This window comes from Bos grunniens, chromosome 4 (assembly GCF_055505025.1).
Source record: "Bos grunniens cultivar Pamir isolate PY7600 chromosome 4, Bosgru_T2T1.0, whole genome shotgun sequence".
NCBI classification, from domain to species: Eukaryota; Metazoa; Chordata; class Mammalia; order Artiodactyla; family Bovidae; genus Bos; species Bos grunniens.
The window spans coordinates 54,378,043-54,394,910 of record NC_141168.1 but is presented as its reverse complement, the minus strand read 5'-3'; the positions used below and the strand labels follow the sequence as shown (position 1 = coordinate 54,394,910).

Below are 16,868 nucleotides of genomic sequence, written 5' to 3'. Positions count from 1 at the left end.
CACTCAGCTTTCTTTATGGTCCAACCCTCACATCCATATATGACTACTGGAAAAACCATAGCTTTGACTAGGACTTCCCTGGTGGCTTAGATGGCAAAGTGTCTGCCTACCATGTGGGAGACCCGGACTCAATCCCTGGGTCAGGAAGATCTCCTGGAGAAGTAAATGGCAACCCACTCCAGTATTCTTGCCTGGAAAATCCCACAGACGGAGGAACCTGGCAGGCTGCAGTCCATGGGGTTGCAAAGAGTCGGACAGGACTGAGTCACTTCACTTTCACTTGACTAGATGGACCTTTGTTGGCAAAGTAACATCTCTGATTTTTAATATGCTGTCTAGATTGGTCAGAGAGAAGGCAATGGCACCCCACTCCAGTACTCTTGCCTGGAAAATCCCATGGACAGAGGAGCCTGGTAGGCTGCAGTCCATGGGGTCGCGAAGAGTCGGACACAACTGAGCGACTTCACTTTCACTTTTCACTTTCATGCATTGGAGAAGGAAATGGCAACCCACTCCAGTGTTCTTGCCTGGAGAATCCCAGGGACAGGGGAGCCTGGTGGGCTGCCGTCTATGGGGTCGAAGAGAGTCGGACATGACTGATGCGACTTAGCAGCAGCAGCAGATTGATCATAGCTTTTCTTCCAAGGAGCAAGTGCCTTTTAATTTCATGGCTGCAGTCACCATCTGCAGTGATTTTGGAGCCCCCTAAAATAAAGTCTCTCACTGTTTCCTCATCTATTTGCCATGAAGAGATGGGACCAGATGCCATGATCTTAGTTTTCTGAATGTTGAGTTTTACGCCAACTTTTTCACTCTAGCAAATTTACAACTATCCTCAAATAAAAAGTTTAATTAAAAGTAAAAATAACTATATATGAATTTTTGAAGCAGTGGAATCAGCAGAGAACAGGAGACTATTAAACCTGCCCAATAAAATTAGAAATAAGACCAAAATACTCTTAGAAAATAAATATATTATTGTTGAAATTAAGAACTTAAGTGGATGGTGTATTGGTTGCCTGTTGCTGTTGTAATGAGTTACCACAAATTTCGTAGCCTAGAGCAACACAATTTTTATTATGGTTCTGGAGTTCAATAGTCTAAAATGTGTCTCACTAGGCTGAAATCAAAGTGTCAGCAGAACTGTATTCCTTCTGGAGCCCTGCTAGAGAACCCATTTCCTTGTTTTCTGCAGCTTCTAGAAGCCACAGAAGCTCAATTTCTTGGCTCATAGCTCCATTCCTCCTCTTCAAAACCAGCAACACCCGGCCCAATCCTTCCCAAGTTGCTGTCTCTTTTAGCGCTCCTTCTTCTGCCTCCCTCTTCCATTTATAAGGACCCTTGTGACTGCATCCAGCCCATACCAATAGACCATGCTTAATCTTTCCATCTCAAGGTCAGCTGATTTGCACCCTTAATTCCATCTGCTACTTTAATTCTCCTTTGCCATATTCACAGGTTCCAGGTGTAGGACTTGAACATTATAGGGGGCCTGGAGGGACTATTTCACCTAGCGAAGACCAGTAACACAGCAGATTCAAATAACCACAAAAATAATTGATTAATGGAAAGAATTGAAGAAGTCAACTGAAAGTGCAGACAGAGAAGCAGGATATAGAAAATGTGAGTATTTAAAAGATATGGAAGATAAAATCCAGAATCCTAGAAGAAAGGACAAATTTTGCAATTTTTCTACCAGAAGTTCATGTAAGGATAAACATACATGAAGAATTGGTATCTTTAGTGTCTCTATATTAGGTTTGACAAGTTTGCACGTCTCCCACCAGTGTTACCTTTGCAAAGTTTCACTTTTGAGTTATGAACAAACTTTTCAGAAGGCAGCCTTTTTTGGGAATCTAAATATTCATGAGCATATGGGGTCACATGATTGAATGTATTTTATTCAGTGTGAAACTTATTTATAGCATCGTTATGCCTTATGTAGACCTTCTCCATTTAAAACGTTAAAAAGACAGCTTACTAGGAAATGTATTAGCTAGCATGTTACAAACTCCCTGACAGGTCATCACAGCGTTAACAGTAAACAATGTACACCGCCAAGAAGAGATTTAAGGGCAGGAAGAAAACCTTAGATTTTTAAGAAGTCCATATCGAAGTATATGCTCTGTCGTAAAAGGTTTGATTGTTTTGAGCTGCTTTTCATCCGGGAGCATGTGTCACGTGTTAACAGGAGTTTCACGGGGGAGCACGTGTTCTAACAGGCGTTTCCACCGTGGTGTTTTGAAGCAGCTGCCTCTGGTTGCGGACGCTGGGCTAGCACTTCTAACGGGACGGGCCTGAGCTCGCAGCAGCCGGGACGGAGCTGGCGCCACCAGTAGGCGTGGGTCACCTCTGGCGAGCTCTCAGGCCTACCCGCGCGGTGGCCTGGCTACTCTGCTGGGGCAGGGACTGCCCCTTCAGGCTGCCCAGGGCCACTTTCTGCGCGCAGCCTCTCCCGGCCGCCCGCGTTCGCCTCGCTCGCCCGGGCCGCGCCTCGGCCTTTTAGCGCAGGCCGCGGTGGTTCGGGGCGCGGCAGTCGCTACGGTCGTGACAGTTCGCGTTCCCGGCCCGCGCGGCGGCTGTACCTGCCCTGCAGCGGGTGAAGTTGCGGGCGCCGCGCTACGGGGTCGGCACTCCCAGACCTCCGAGTTCCCGCCCGCGCGCTCCCGGCGCACCGGATTCCGGCTCTGGCTCCCCAGTACCGCGAGGTCTCCATACCTGGCGACCAAGTAAGTCCCAGCGGCAGGGGTGGGTCGCGCGGAGCACACGTTTTCTGGGGGTCCTGGGCGCCGCGGCGGAGGAGGCGCAGAGAGGCGGCGTCCTGCGAGCAGGCAGAATTCAAAGCTGCGCTGGAAGAGCTCCGGGTGGAGCAAGGAGGAGAAACCCGGTGTTTGTGGAACCACGAAAGTTCAGGGGGGTGAACTTCAGCGTTAGGGGAATCGTTTATCCCACGGTGGTCCAGACAGAGCGTCTCAGTCCTGCCTGCACCGTAGAATCACCTGGGGTGCTTGTAAAATTCAGATGCCCAGGCTGGATCCATCAGAACCCCTTGGGGGAATGGAGGGGGCGGGGGTCTGTATCGTTTATACTTCTCAGCTGATTCCACTGTGTGGGCAGGGTTGAGCACCAGCGACCAAAGAGTGGTTGCCAAGAGAGGATGGAAAGGCGGGCAGGGGCTTTGATAACAGTCCAGCCTGCAGACAGATCCGGCTGTACCCAGTGTCCCGCGTGGCCCTGGGAAAGGGGCAGTGGCCCTCTCTCTGGTTTCCCGAGAGGCAGAGAAGGGAAATGAGACAAGACTTGGCAGCGTCGCCGGAATACTGCCTCAGCTATGCACACAGTCTTTTGGCATATTGTGAAACACAGAAGCTTTGCCAGATCATGATGCCTCGTTGGTTCTGCTTTCTGGGAAATGCCTCTATTACTATCATTTAAAGTTAAATGAAGGGAAGCCAGTAAACCTGTTGACAACTTCTGGGATTTCTGCTTTAAGGGTGAAGTTAGGTGTGCTTCGGAGAAGGCAATGGCACCCCACTCCGATACTCTTGCCTGGAGAATCCCATGGACAGAAGAGCCTGGTAGGCTGCAGTCCATGGGGTTGCTGAGAGTCGGACACGTCTGAGCGACTTCATTTTCACTTTTCACTTTCATAAATCCGAGAAGGAACTGGCAACCCACTCCAGTGTTCTTGCCTGGAGAATCCCAGGGACGGGGGAGCCTGGTGGGCTGCCATCTATGGGGGTCGCACAGAGTTGGCCACGACTGAAGCGGCTTAGCAGCAGGAGCAGCAGGTGTGCTTGCCGCAGGGTCGGGTTTGTACCTGCTGAAAGCCCCCTATCTGAGATTTCCAAGGAACTTGAATATTAGAAGTGCACAGAATTTACCCTCTTCTCACCCAAGGGTTGATCGCTAATCTCAGCAACCAGGGCCACTGGACAAGACACAGATTTCTACTGCATGTGTGGTGCAGATAAGAAAGGTGGATTTGAAACAAACAACAACCTAGGAGAAGAGAGGGCTTCTAGAGGGTCCAAGAAGAATGGATTGTGGTTTTGCATAATGAAGAAATTTAAGTTCAAGCTTTGGAGCCCATCAAACCTGGGCCCAAATTCAGAGTCTGTCACTTCTGTGATACTTGGATGATCTCCCTGAACCCCTGTTTTCTTTCTTGTGAAATGGGAAAAATAGTAGCTCTGTCCTGAAGGAGACAATGTGTATCAAATGCCTGGCAGGCCCGGTTGCTTCTCCATCAGTAGCAGTTATTAGCCACCGCAGTAGTGATTTGTGTTCAACAGTTGTTTAGTACAGCCACAGTGAAGAGAGTGTCCAGCAGTTGTCTCCCTTGAAACTCCATTCCCTTTTTCTTTTCCTGCCTTGCTCAGGAAAGGGGTTTGTACTCCTTCTCCTCAGTCACTGTGTAGTTTAAGGCCTGCAATTTCAGGCCACCAGCCTGTTGCTCAGTAGGGCTTATTAATGGCTCTGGAATACAGTTTTACTCCATGTGATAGGAATGACAAAATAAAGTGGTCCTTAAGTTTGAGACTTCCTCTATTCTACTGTAATCTATATATATATATATATATATATAATACATATGCATATATGTATACACATATATTGGAGAAGGCAGTGGCACCCCACTCCAGTACTTTTGCCTAGAAAATCCTATGGATGGAGGAGCCTGGTAGGCTGCAGTCCATGGGGTCGCTAAGAGTTGGACATGACTGAGCGACTTCACTTTCACTTTTCACTTTCATGCATTGGAGAAGGAAATGGCAACCCACTCCAGTGTTCTTGCCTGGAGAATCCCAAGGACGGAAAGCCTGGTGGGAAGCACAGAGTCAGACACGACTAAAGCGATGCAGCAGCAGCATACACATATATACATATGAGCTCCCCTGTAGCTGGGCTGTTTACAGGGTTTCAGAATTGACATGGGCACACACACGTGACTTTCGTGCTGTCAGCATCCTTGGGCTGTGCCCCAGTTGTACCTGTTTTGCTACTGACTCTTGCCCTAGGGACAATGAATCCTTCTTAGATGACCAAGAAGTCAGGAACTTGGGGAAGGGAAAACGTACATCCTGCAGTTGTCAGTGGGGGCACCCTGAATCTTTCACCTTAGTTCCACTGTGTGTGTCACTGGTGATTCTCTGACAGTAATAGCAGCACTGTTTGTTTTAGATTAAACAGTAGAAATACTATAAATAGTGATTTAATGGTGATATAAAAATCAAGTGCTTTTACAGCACTATCCCTTATACTTGCCTAATGAGAATCTTAAATTCTTGTCTCCTTTTATAAAAAAAAGTTCAATATTTATTCAGTATCTAAGACTTAAATTTAGGATTTGAAGTTTAAATTACCAGTTCCTTCTATGATTCTTTTTTGGGGGTTTGAGGCAAGAGGAAATTTAAAAAGATAAGATTTAGACTTTTGCTGAATTTTTGTCATGTAGATGCTTTTAGGTATCTTGCAGGTTTCTGCAAGTCCTGTTTTCTTTTATCTTTTGAAAAGGCAGAGTCAGCTGAGTCTTATACAAAGGGCTTCCTTTCATCCATCTATAGAGTCCAAAGTTGGAAGGAAGGAAGGTTGTTTCAAGAAAAACTCTTTGGTGCGTCATTACTCAGTGACGTGTTCCCCTCCTGCCCCCCAAACTTGACCCTTGTAGTAAGAGGTGAGTAATCACTGCCATTTCAATTACTTAATGTTTTTTACCCAGTGCTGGAAAGTTTGTCAAAGCAAGACTTTATGGGTTGAATTCTTCTTGTTGTGTTTTATCTAAATCCCACCACAGACCAAACTCTGGGCAGAGATTTTAATGCAAAGTTGGCCAGGACAAGCTTGCCACCCTCCCTCCCGTTAGTCATCCTCCCTGCCTCTGGAGCTGTTGGGTCTGGGATGCTGTTAATCTGTGGCAATCTTTCCTTGGCCCTCTGAAGGGGCACGATGCCCTAACAAGGGATCTGCTTCGATAGAACCAGCAAGGCAATTTTGTGTTACACTTCACTTAGAGTGCTCTCTTGTAATCTGCTGCTTTGTTATTTGTTTTGCTGAGTAGTCATTTTCCTTTGAATTAAACTATAGTTTGGGGTTTCAATTCAATTTCAGTGGCTCTGAGATCAATTGGCCCAGTCAACTCATTGAGAAAGACCCTGATGCTGGGAAAGATTGAAGGCAAAGGAAGAAGAGGGTGGCAGAGGATGAGATGGTTAGAATCACCAACTCAATGGACATGAATTTGAGCAAACTCCAGGAGATAGTGGAGGACAGGAAAGCCTGGTGTGCTGCAGTCCATGGGGTCACAAAGAGTCGGTCATGACTGAGCAACTGAACTGATGTTGTTGTTCAGTTGCTAAGTCGTATCCGACTCTTTGTGACCCCAGGGACTGCAGCACACCAGGCTTCCCTGTCCATCACCAACTCCCGGAGCTTGCTCAAACTCATGTCCATCGACTTGGTGATGCCATCCAACCATCTCATTCTCTGTTGTCCCCTTCTCTTCCCACCTTCAATCTTTCCCAGCATCAGGGTCTTTTCCAATGAGTCAGTTCTTCACATCAGGTGGCCAAAGTGTTGGAGCTTCAGCATCAGTCCTTCCAATGAATATTCAAGAGTGATTTCCTTTAGGATGGACTGATTTGATCCCCTTGCAGTCCAAGGGACTCTTAAGAGTCTTCTCCAACACCACAGTTCAAAAGCATCAATTCTTTGGCGCTCAGCTTTCTTCACAGTCCAACTCTCACATCCATACACGACCACTGGAAAAACCACAGCCTTGACTAGACAGACCTTTGTTGGCCAAGTAATGTCTCTGCTTTTTAAAATGCTGTCTAGGTTGTTCATAGTTTTTCTTCCAAGGAGCAAGCGTCTTTTAATTTCACGGCTGCGGTCACTGTCTGCAGTGATTTTGGAGCCCCACAAAATAAAGTCTCTAACTGTTTCCATTGTTTCTCCATCTATTTGCCATGAAGTGATGGGACGAGATTGCCAGGAGAAGTATCAATAACCTCAAATGTGCAGATGACACCACCCTTATGGCAGAAAATGAAGAGGAACTAAAGAGCCTCTTGGTGAAAGTGAAAGAGGCAAGTGAAAAAGCTGGCTTAAAACTCAACATTCAGAAAACTAAGATCATGGCATCTTAGATCATGATCTTAAAATCGTGGTCCCATCACTTCATGGGAAATAGATGGGGAAACAGTGGAAACAGTGTCAGACTTTATTTTTTGGGCTCCAAAATCACTGCAGATGGTGATTGCAGCCATGAAATTAAAAGACGCTTACTCTTTGGAAGGAAAGTTATGACCAACCTAGATAGCATATTGAAAAGCAGAGACATTACTTTGCCAACAAAGGTCCATTTAATCAAGGCTATGGTTTTTCCATTGGTCATGTATGGATGTGAGAGTTGGACTGTGAAGAAAGCTGAGCGCTGAAGAATTGATGTTTTTGAACTGTGGTGTTGGAGAAAACTCTTGAGAGTCCCTTGGACTGCAAGGAGATCCAACCAGTCCATTCTAAAGGAGATTGGTCCTGGGTGTTCATTGGAAGGACTGATGCTAAAGCTGAAACTCCAGTACTTTGGCCACCTCATGTGAAGAGTTGACTCATTGGAAAAGACTCTGATGCTGGGAGGGATTGGGGGCAGGAGGAGAGGGGACGACAGAGGATGAGATGGTCGGATGGCATCACCGACTCGATGGACATGAGTTTGAGTGAACTCCGGGAGCTGGTGATGGACAGGGAGGTCTGGAATGCTGCGATTCATGGAGTTGCAAAGAGTTGGACATGACTGAGTGAGAACTGAACTGAACTGATGGGACCAGATGCCATGATCTTAGTTTTCTGAATGTTGAGTTTTAAGCCAGCTTTTTCACTCTCCTCTTGCACTTTCATCAAGAGGCTCTTTAGTTTTTCATCACTTTCTGCCATAAGGGTGGTGTCATCTGCATATCTGAGGTTATTGATATTTCTCCCAGCAATCTTCATTCCAGCTTGTGCTTCATCTAGCTGGGCATTTCGCATGATGTATTCTGCATATAAGTTAAATAAACAGGGTGACAATATACAGCCTTGACGTACTCCTTTTCCTATTTGGAACTAGTCTGTTGTTCCATGTCCAGTTCTAACTCTTGCTTCCTGACCTGCATACGGATTTCTCAGGAGGTAGGTCAGGTGGTCTGGTATTCCCATCTCTTGAAGAATTTTCCACAGTTTGTTGTGATCTACACAGTCAAAGGCTTTGGCATAGTCAATAAAGCAAACAACAATATAGTTTCCTATAGAACTATTGAATGGGTCAACATGAGGGTCTAGGTAATTTGCAAAGTGAGTATCAGGTTAGCACCAGGTGTGGGTTGGTTACTGTTTTCATGAAACGTGAAAAGTCGCCATCACTATATCTTTGTATACCTCATTATATCTTTGTTGCTATTGGCCCTTCTGTATGTCATCTCCATGATATAGTTTAGGGACAGAAAATAGTTGGGGGATGGAGCAACTTGGTAGATATTTTCAGAGTCATGCTTAGCTGAGTAGGGCAGTCAAATACTGCTAAGGAAAGGAAAGCCTTTCCATGGTAGAAGAGCTGGGAGCAGATGATGATACATGAGAAAATATTTGTGGTCTTCTAATTCCCAAAAGATAAAAGTCTAATGACCAAGAACTCCTCATGCTTCTTTTTAACACATTTCCCAGTTGGTATCAGTGACCCCCAACCAAGCCTTCTAGAAGGAACCAGGTGGAAACCTAGGCTTTTCTTTGGGGATATCCTAACTCCTTGTTATTCAGGACAGCAGGCCCCTTCATGGAGTGAGCCTTTCCTGGACTTCACTTAACAAGGCTAGTGTTGTTTACATTTAATATGAATTCAGGCTCGTTGATGATTTCAAGTGAAGTTACAAGATCTATGACAAATACTAGACAGTCAGGACTTGAATGGAAGAGACTGTGAGCTTTGGTGTCAGAACTAGGATCAAGCTCCCACTTCATTCCTTAACTAACAGTGTGACCTCGCCCAAGATTTAATTCTTCCAACCTTGTGTCCTTGTTTGTATGAAATAGTTACAGTTCTTTCCTTGGAGAGTGATTTTGAGTCTTTGATAAGATGGTTGCTGTGAAGTGCTCAGTGTACCACCTGACTTCCAGGAAATGGTGGTTAAGATGATAATGAGTGTGATGATGGGGTTCAAGTGCTGGTCTTGCCATCTCCTAGTTATCTGGCTTTGAATTAGCTACTTAATCCTCAGAAGCCTCAGTATTTACATCTGTGAAAAGGGGATAACTCTAACAATCTGGAAGGATTGGCTTGAGACTTTAATGAAATGAAGTGAAATAAAGATGTGTCTGATCTCGTAAACCCTAAATAATGATAGCAAATGCTTACGTAGGTTTACTCTCTGCAGCACTGGTTGAAGGACTTTAGGTTTCTGTTTTGTTTTTAGCTCATTTAATCTCCCCAACAACCTCATATTGTAGTTATTGTTTCTCCTGTTTTACAGAGGAGACAGCTAAGGCTCAATGAGATTAAATAACCAGCCCAAAGTCAACAGATTGTTAGTGCTGCACTCAGGATTTAAAGCAGAAATCCAGGTTCTAACCACTCAGGACTCAGTGAGTGCCCCTCCCTCTCTGCCCACATCCCCATCCCCATGCCTGCCTCCTGGAATTGACCCACAGATGTGCTTGTGCTCTTTGTAGAGTGGTGCTCCTGGATACAAGGCCCTTGCAAAGAACTGCCTGCCTCGGCCTGCTGATGGAGTGAACGTGGGCGCCCCCCTCCCCCTCCATTTATAACCTTTAAACCTCAACATTGCTTTCACTGGATGATCTATTATACACTGGGGGTGGTGATATTGGTATTGACTGACGTTATTAGAATGAATTATGTTTATTTTGGGATAAATGTCAATCATCTCAGAGTACTGAGATTGTTAACCTAGCTGTAATAAAACACAGACATTCTGTGTTTCTAAATATATTCTAAAACGTTCACCCAGACAGGTGTGCTGGGTATTTGAGAAAATGGAAACCAGGCCTGGAATTTCCCAGGATGGGGACCCAGGTGGACATGACAGTGTTTAAAGGGCATTGCATCAAAAATACAGTGGCCTGTGCCAGGCCCACTACCTTTAAAGAAATTCTACACCCTCCTAGCATTTGCATTGTTTGGAGTTCTGGCAGCCTTCCAAGAGGCCTGGGCCAGTGGAACTCGGAGCCTAGCAAAGGGAATTCTCCATTGAGTGACTTGGGGATGATTTAACATTTCTGATAATAAGCTGGCACTTGTTTTTCTGGCTTTATGAATAAAAAGAAACTTCATGGGTATGAAGTTTTTTGCTGGCTTCCCAGCCTGGTGTTGAGGGCTGTCAGAGAACTGCTTATAGCTCCTGGCTCCTCCTGGCTATTTGGGGTTTCAATTCTGCAACACATTGATTCAACAGATATTATCAGAAGACCTTGCTGGTGCCAGGAATCTACCCAGTTTTGGGGATACAGCAGTGAATGAATCCCAGGGCCCAGCACCTGGCCAAAGGGAATTTGCCACCTATTGGAAGAGGAAGGGGTGGTAAACACAAGTACATACGTATAAATGGGCTAAGTGCTGTAAGTGAAGACAGCAGTATGTCATGACACATGTACTGGGATTAAGGGAGTCTGGGATCTGCCCCTCCAAGAATGAGCCTTTTCAACTAGTTCTTGGGGATGAAGAGAGGTAAGGCCACACCAGATGCAAGCAAGAGCATGTTTGAAGGCTCAGAGGTGGAAAGAATGGAGTGTATTGAGGCGAGTTCAATAAGGAAGGCCAAGCAGAGCCTCCTGGGCTGAGAAGGATTTGGAAATTTATTGTAGAGGGCAGTAGGAGGCTTTGAGGAGTTCCAACCCATACCTTTTCTCAATGTTAGTAATCTATAAGAAAAAAATGATTAATGACATTTACTTGTTAAGCTTTATAAACCTTGTCTTGGGCTTCCCTGGTGGCTCAGTGGTAAAGAATCCACCTGCCAATGCAGGAGATGTGAGTTCAACCCCTGGGTCAGGAAGATGATCTGGAGAAGGAAAGGGCAACCCGCTCCAGTATTTTTGCCTGGGAAATCCCACGGACAGAGAACCTGGCAGGCTGCAGTCCATAGGGTCACAAAGAATCAGACACGACTTAGCAACTAAACCACAGCAGACAACAAACCTTGTCTTAATGTGCAAGACAAATTATGGTTTTCAATTACTTTTTTTTTTTTATCTTTATTTGGGTGCATCGAGTCTTAGCTGCAGCACATGGAATCTTCATTGCATCATGCAGGATCTCTTTGTTGCGGTGCCAGACTCTCTTGTTGTGGTGTGCAGGCTTAGCTGCTCATTGGCATGTGGATAATAGTTCCCTGACCAGGAATTGAACCCTTGTCCCTTGCATTGCAAGGCAGATTCTTAACAACTGGACCACAGGGAAGTCCCTATGGTTTTCAGTTTCTAATGAAGAACTGAATTTCAGAACAGAGAAAAGACGGCAGAACCAGGGCTCAGAGACTGGTCTGCCTGGCCTACAGCACCTGCTCTGTGGTTTTTGGGAGCAGAGGTGTGTAAATGCATGCTGGCCAGCCATGTGCGGCGTTCTTCAGTGGGGCCTCTGTGCATGCACATGGATGGGGTCCAGTACCCGCAGCTCCTTAGGAATAGGAATGAAAGGTTCCCAAAAGGGGAGGCAGGATGGCGGCATGGGTGCCAGACTGTCAGAGTCTGTGGGTAAAAATTCTGGGAACCCCCTGGCTCAGGGGAGAAGTTTGAATGGTAGTTCATGCTAGTCTGTTTCTCCCTGGCTTTAGCCCCAAAGCCCTGAAAGAGGTACTTTTCTTCACTCTGTTCATCTACCAGGGAATTTGCATATACTTAAAAAACTGGAGACTGGTTCCAAATAGGGAAAGGAGTACGTCAAGGCTGTATATTGTCACTCTGCTTATTTAACTTATACGCAGAGTATATCATGAGAAATGCTGGGCTGGAATCAAGATTGCCGGGAGAAATATCAATAACCTCAGATATGCAGATGACACCACCCTTATGGCAGAAAGTGAAGAGGAACTAAAAAGCCTCTTGATGAAAGTGAAAGAGTAGAGTGAAAATGTTGACTTAAAACTCAGCATTCAGAAAACTAAGATCATGGCATCTGGTCCCATCACTTCCTGGGAAATAGATGGGGAAACAGTGGAAACAGCGTCAGACTTTACTTTTTGGGCTCCAAAATCACTGCAGATGGTGATTGCAGCCATGAAATTAAAAGATGCTTATTCCTTGGAAGGAAAGTTATGACCAACCTAGACAGCATATTAAAAAGCAGAGATATTACTTTGCCAACAAAGGTCCATCTAGTCAAGGCTATGGTTTTTCCAGTAGTCATGTATGGATGTGAGAGTTGGACTGTGAAGAAAGCTGAGTGCTGAAGAATTGATGCTTTTGAACTGTGGTGTTGGAGAAGACTCTTGAGAGTCCCTTGGACTGCAAGGAGGTCCGACCAGTCCATTCTAAAGGAGATCAGTCCTGGGTGTTCGTTGGAAGGACTGATGCTAAAGCTGAAACTCCAATACTTTGGCCACCTCATGCGAAGAGTTGACTCATTGGCAAAGACCCTGATGCTGGGAGGGATTGGGGGCAGGAGGAGAAGGCGACGACAGAGGATGAGATGGCTGGATGGCATCACCGACTCGATGGACATGAGTTTGAGTAAAATCCAGGAGTTGGTGATGGACAGGGAGGCCTGGCGTGCTGTGATTCATGGGATTGCAAAGAGTCAGACACGACTGAGCGACTGAACTGAACTGAAAAAACTGTAGTGTTTAAAAAAACAAATTCTTTACATGGAGCTTTCAGGTACAGGAAAAGCCTCTTGTTTTGGGGCATCTGCATTACCCTCTTTCTTCTCACCCCTGTGTAGCTGTTGTGAAGTCATGGAGCGAGAGGTCACAGCAGGTCAGGTGTATCTGGGCTGGCAAGGAGGACCTGCTTCCTGAGATAGGCCCTTGCTGGGCGGGGGCCCAGGGCGTGCCACCTTTCAGAAGAACCTGGCATCTCCTCAACTTCTCGATGGGCCTTGGGGTCCTCTCCCACACATCTGAGGTCCTATCTGGCTAAGCTCCGGGTAGATTTGTGTCCCAGACAGTAAAAGTCTCCAGCTAAGCATTTTGGCCAACAGTCAACTGAGTGTTTGTTGAAGCCCAGGTTTCACTTCAAGCCTCTGAGGTGACTAATGTGTTTTGTTCTTATAAAGTGCCTTTTATTTGAGAAGCTCCAGATATGTTCTGTGTCATCCTCAATGCCGTCTCCTAATGTTCTCTGGCTTCCAGACCCACCCCTTCTGTAGAACTTTCTTTGGTATAAGCACCTAAACCCACTTATAGGGTTCCAGATCTGGGTTTCTGATTCAAGACTCTGTTATCTTTTGTTGGCTTCCTTTATTAAGATATTTTAATTCACTGGGCCCTCAGAGATGAGTACCAGCAGGGGGTTTTGGGAACTTTGTTTTTCAAAGCCTAGATAAAAACAGGAAAATGTCCACTAACAATTGTATATCAGCCCCATAAGGCATGGGCTTCCCAGGTGGTGCTAGTGGTAAAGAACCCACCTGCCAATGCAAGAGACAAAAGAGAAATGGGTTCAGTTCCTTGATTGGCAAGATCCCCTGGAGGAGGGCATGGCAACCCACTCCAGTATCCTTGCCTGGAGAATCCCATGGACAGAGGGACCTGGCGGGCTACAGTCCTTGGGGTCGCAAAGAGTCAGATACCACTGAAGTGACTTGGCACAGCACAACCATAAGGCACAATGGAGGACATTGTCACAAAACAATGGGTGATTGTGTGCCAAGAGAATGCTTGGAAGTTGAGAGCTGTACTTCGGTTAAACTTTTTAAGGCAGCTGCTAATGGAAAAGTCTTAGAGCAATAGAACATTTTGGTGCCTGCAGATCTGAATTTATCTAACTAATGAACTTTCCCGGTAACACTCCTAAGTGAGCCTGTGAATTCTGGAAATCTACATATTTGTTCAGTGATCATTAACGGAGCACGTGTTATCAGCAGTATACTGTGCTAGGTTCATTCATTCAACATATTTTTTAACCCAGCATCCTCATCCCTCATAGTCAAATGCTGGGCCTCAAAGATGAACCAGTCCAAAGCTCCAACTTATACCACCTTCTCCTTGGTCATGATACATGCTTGCAGTGTGACCAATGTTGTGCTAAGTGCCATCTAAGTATTCACTCACTGAATCCTCATGCCAGTCCCAGAAAGTATGTGTTATAGGCTGCACTTTGTAGACAAGAACATTAGAACATTGAAACACAGAAGGTTATGTATTTGTCCAAATCACACAGCTAGTGGTTGGAATAAGGTAGCCTGGTTCTGGGCTTCCCTTGTGGCTCAGCTGGTAAAGAATCCACCTGCAATGTGGGAGACCTGGGTTCAGTCCCTGGGTTGGGAAGATCCCCTGGAGAAGGGAAAAGCTACCCACTCCAATATTCTGGCCTGGAGAATTCCATGGACTGTATAGTCCATGGGGTCACAAAGAGTTGGACACGACTGAGCCACTTTCACTTTCAGCCTGGTTTTAGAGTCTTGCCCCTTCACTGCCACCATCAATTGATACGGAGAAAGAATTCAGGAGAAGAAAAAAGTGACATACCCCATCCTGTGATACAGGTGGGGATAGAGTACCGTGGGAATTCCCAGTGAGGGGAGAGAGGAGCTTAGGGGAGGACACAGTGAGGTGGGGCCTCTGTGCTTTCCACATCTGATGGGCACCAGTCCCTGCTGGGGGTTGGGTGGGGTGAAACTCTTGGCTGCTGAGGGGGTTACTCTAACCAGAAATAAACAAAAGAGCATTGACCTCAGTGCCTGGAGACCTCGGTGCCAGGGTTCCAGTTCTGGTTGGTCTAGACAAGTCTTAGCCTTGCCTAGAGCTTCAGTTTCCTCATCTCTATAATAGGGGTGTTGGACAGTATTCTGTTCCATTCCAGAAGTCTATGGTTCCAGCAGGAAAGGAGGGGCTGGCCCTGCACTCTGAGCACGGTTTCTTGACCAGAAGGAGATGCTTGGCTCAGGAATGTGGAGTCAGACATTCGAGTTCCCTGAAGGCGCAGATAGCTGTGAAAGGTGATCGGTATCCCATGAGCATCCACCCCCAAGTACTCACGAGCACTGTGTCTGCATTCCTGCCTTTGTGGTGGCAGGGTGGCAGTGTCTGTGCCTAGAGTTCAGTCTAAGTGGTGCTTTCACAAGAGAGGGAGAAAGGGAGACTCAGAGATGGATGGAGAGACGGAGAACGAGACAGGAGACTGAGAGAGACTGACTTTTTCTATCTGTGAAGTTCTGAGAGATTGTGCTTTCAGATACTTAAAGTAAATGAATGTTAATGGAACTTAAAAGCTTCAAATAATGACTATAGCCTCACCTGTCTGCTAAATTTTCTCTGGAGGGGGCTGTTAGTAGTTTTCAGGTATGGCAGAGGCATAAAGTACTAGGCTGGTTTTCCAGGTTAATAAATTGGAAACAAAACAAGAAAAATGAATAACCTCCCCAGAACCCCATGCTCATGAGAGAGAGAGTTCCGTGTAGACCCAGTGAAGAGTGGCAGCTTGAGCTTGTCTAGTTTCTGGAAGCATAATTGAGCTGATGTTTCTGTGGCTTACGCAGCAGAGAAAGTAGGACTCTGTTTGAGTTGACCCATATTGTGTGTTCTCTGTGCAATTGTATTGATGTTGTATAAAGTTGTGCTTGGTCTTAGCTTGCTGTTCAGTTGCTGATGGGAGGCGTTGGTCCACCCACCTCATTGTTGGGCAGCTTGAAGTATTGGTGGAGCCTTTCTGTCCACAGCATCTTTGTCAGCACACAGGGTATAATTGTCTTCTGCTCTATGAGACTGGGCTGAGGAGGCCCTGGGTCCTGTTCAAATGAACCACACTCCAGAGAGAAGTTGTTTCCTTGAGGAGAATCCAGCTGTGATCCTCAGTGTTGATGGTTGTGTGTCTTCAGCTTGTGCAGGGGTTTACGATCAGGTTGGCGGAACCTTTTTTTTTTTTTTAATTTATTTTTTATTGAAAGATAATTGCTTTATAGAATTTTGCTGTTTTCTGTCAAACCTCAACATGAATAAGCCATAGGTATACATATATCCCCTCCCTTTTGAACCTCCCTCGCATCTCCCTCCCCATCCCATCCCTCTAGGTTGATACAGAGCCCCTGTTTGAGTTTCCTGAGACATACAGCAAATTCCCATTGGCTATCTATTTTACACATGGTAGTGTAAGTTTCCATGTTACTCTTTCCATGCATCTCACCCCTCCTCCCCTCTCCCCTTGTCCATAAGTCTGTTCTCTATGTCTGTTTCTCCATTGTTGCCCTGTAAATAAATTCTTCAGTACCATTTTTCTAGATTCTGTATATATGCATTAGAATACAATATTTATCTTTCTCTTTCTGACTCCCTTCACTCTGTATAATAGGTTCTAGGTTCATCCACCTCATTAGAACTGACTTAAATGCGTTCCTTTTTATGGCTGAGTAATATTCCATTGTGTATATGTACCACACCTTCTTTATCCATTCATCTGCCGATGGACATCTAGATTGCTTCCATGTTCTAGCTATTGTAAGTAGTGCTGCAATGAACAATGGGATACATGTGTCTCAATTTTGGTTTCCCCAGGGTATTTGCCTAGGAGTAGGATTGCTGGGTCATATAGTGGTTTTATTCCTAGTTTTTCAAGGAATCTCCATACTGTCCTCCATAGTGGCTGTATCAATTTACAATCCCACCAACAGTGCAAGAGCGTTCCCTTTTCTCCACACCCCCTCCAAAATTTATTGTTTGTAGACT

The 16,868-nt window shown here is 45.7% G+C and overlaps 1 protein-coding gene across 9 annotated transcripts in view; it reads left to right on the top strand.

Moving 5' to 3' along the window:
- The first annotated feature begins 1,885 nt into the window (after nucleotides 1-1,885).
- Nucleotides 1,886-16,868, top strand: part of NOD1 (nucleotide binding oligomerization domain containing 1) — a 91,272-nt gene continuing 76,289 nt past the window's right edge. For all 9 annotated transcript variants that reach the window (XM_086396453.1, XM_086396452.1, XM_086396448.1 and 6 more), the window contains exon 1: nucleotides 1,886-2,729. The gene's annotated coding sequence lies outside the window, so the exon portion shown is untranslated. The remainder of the gene's footprint in view (nucleotides 2,730-16,868) is intronic.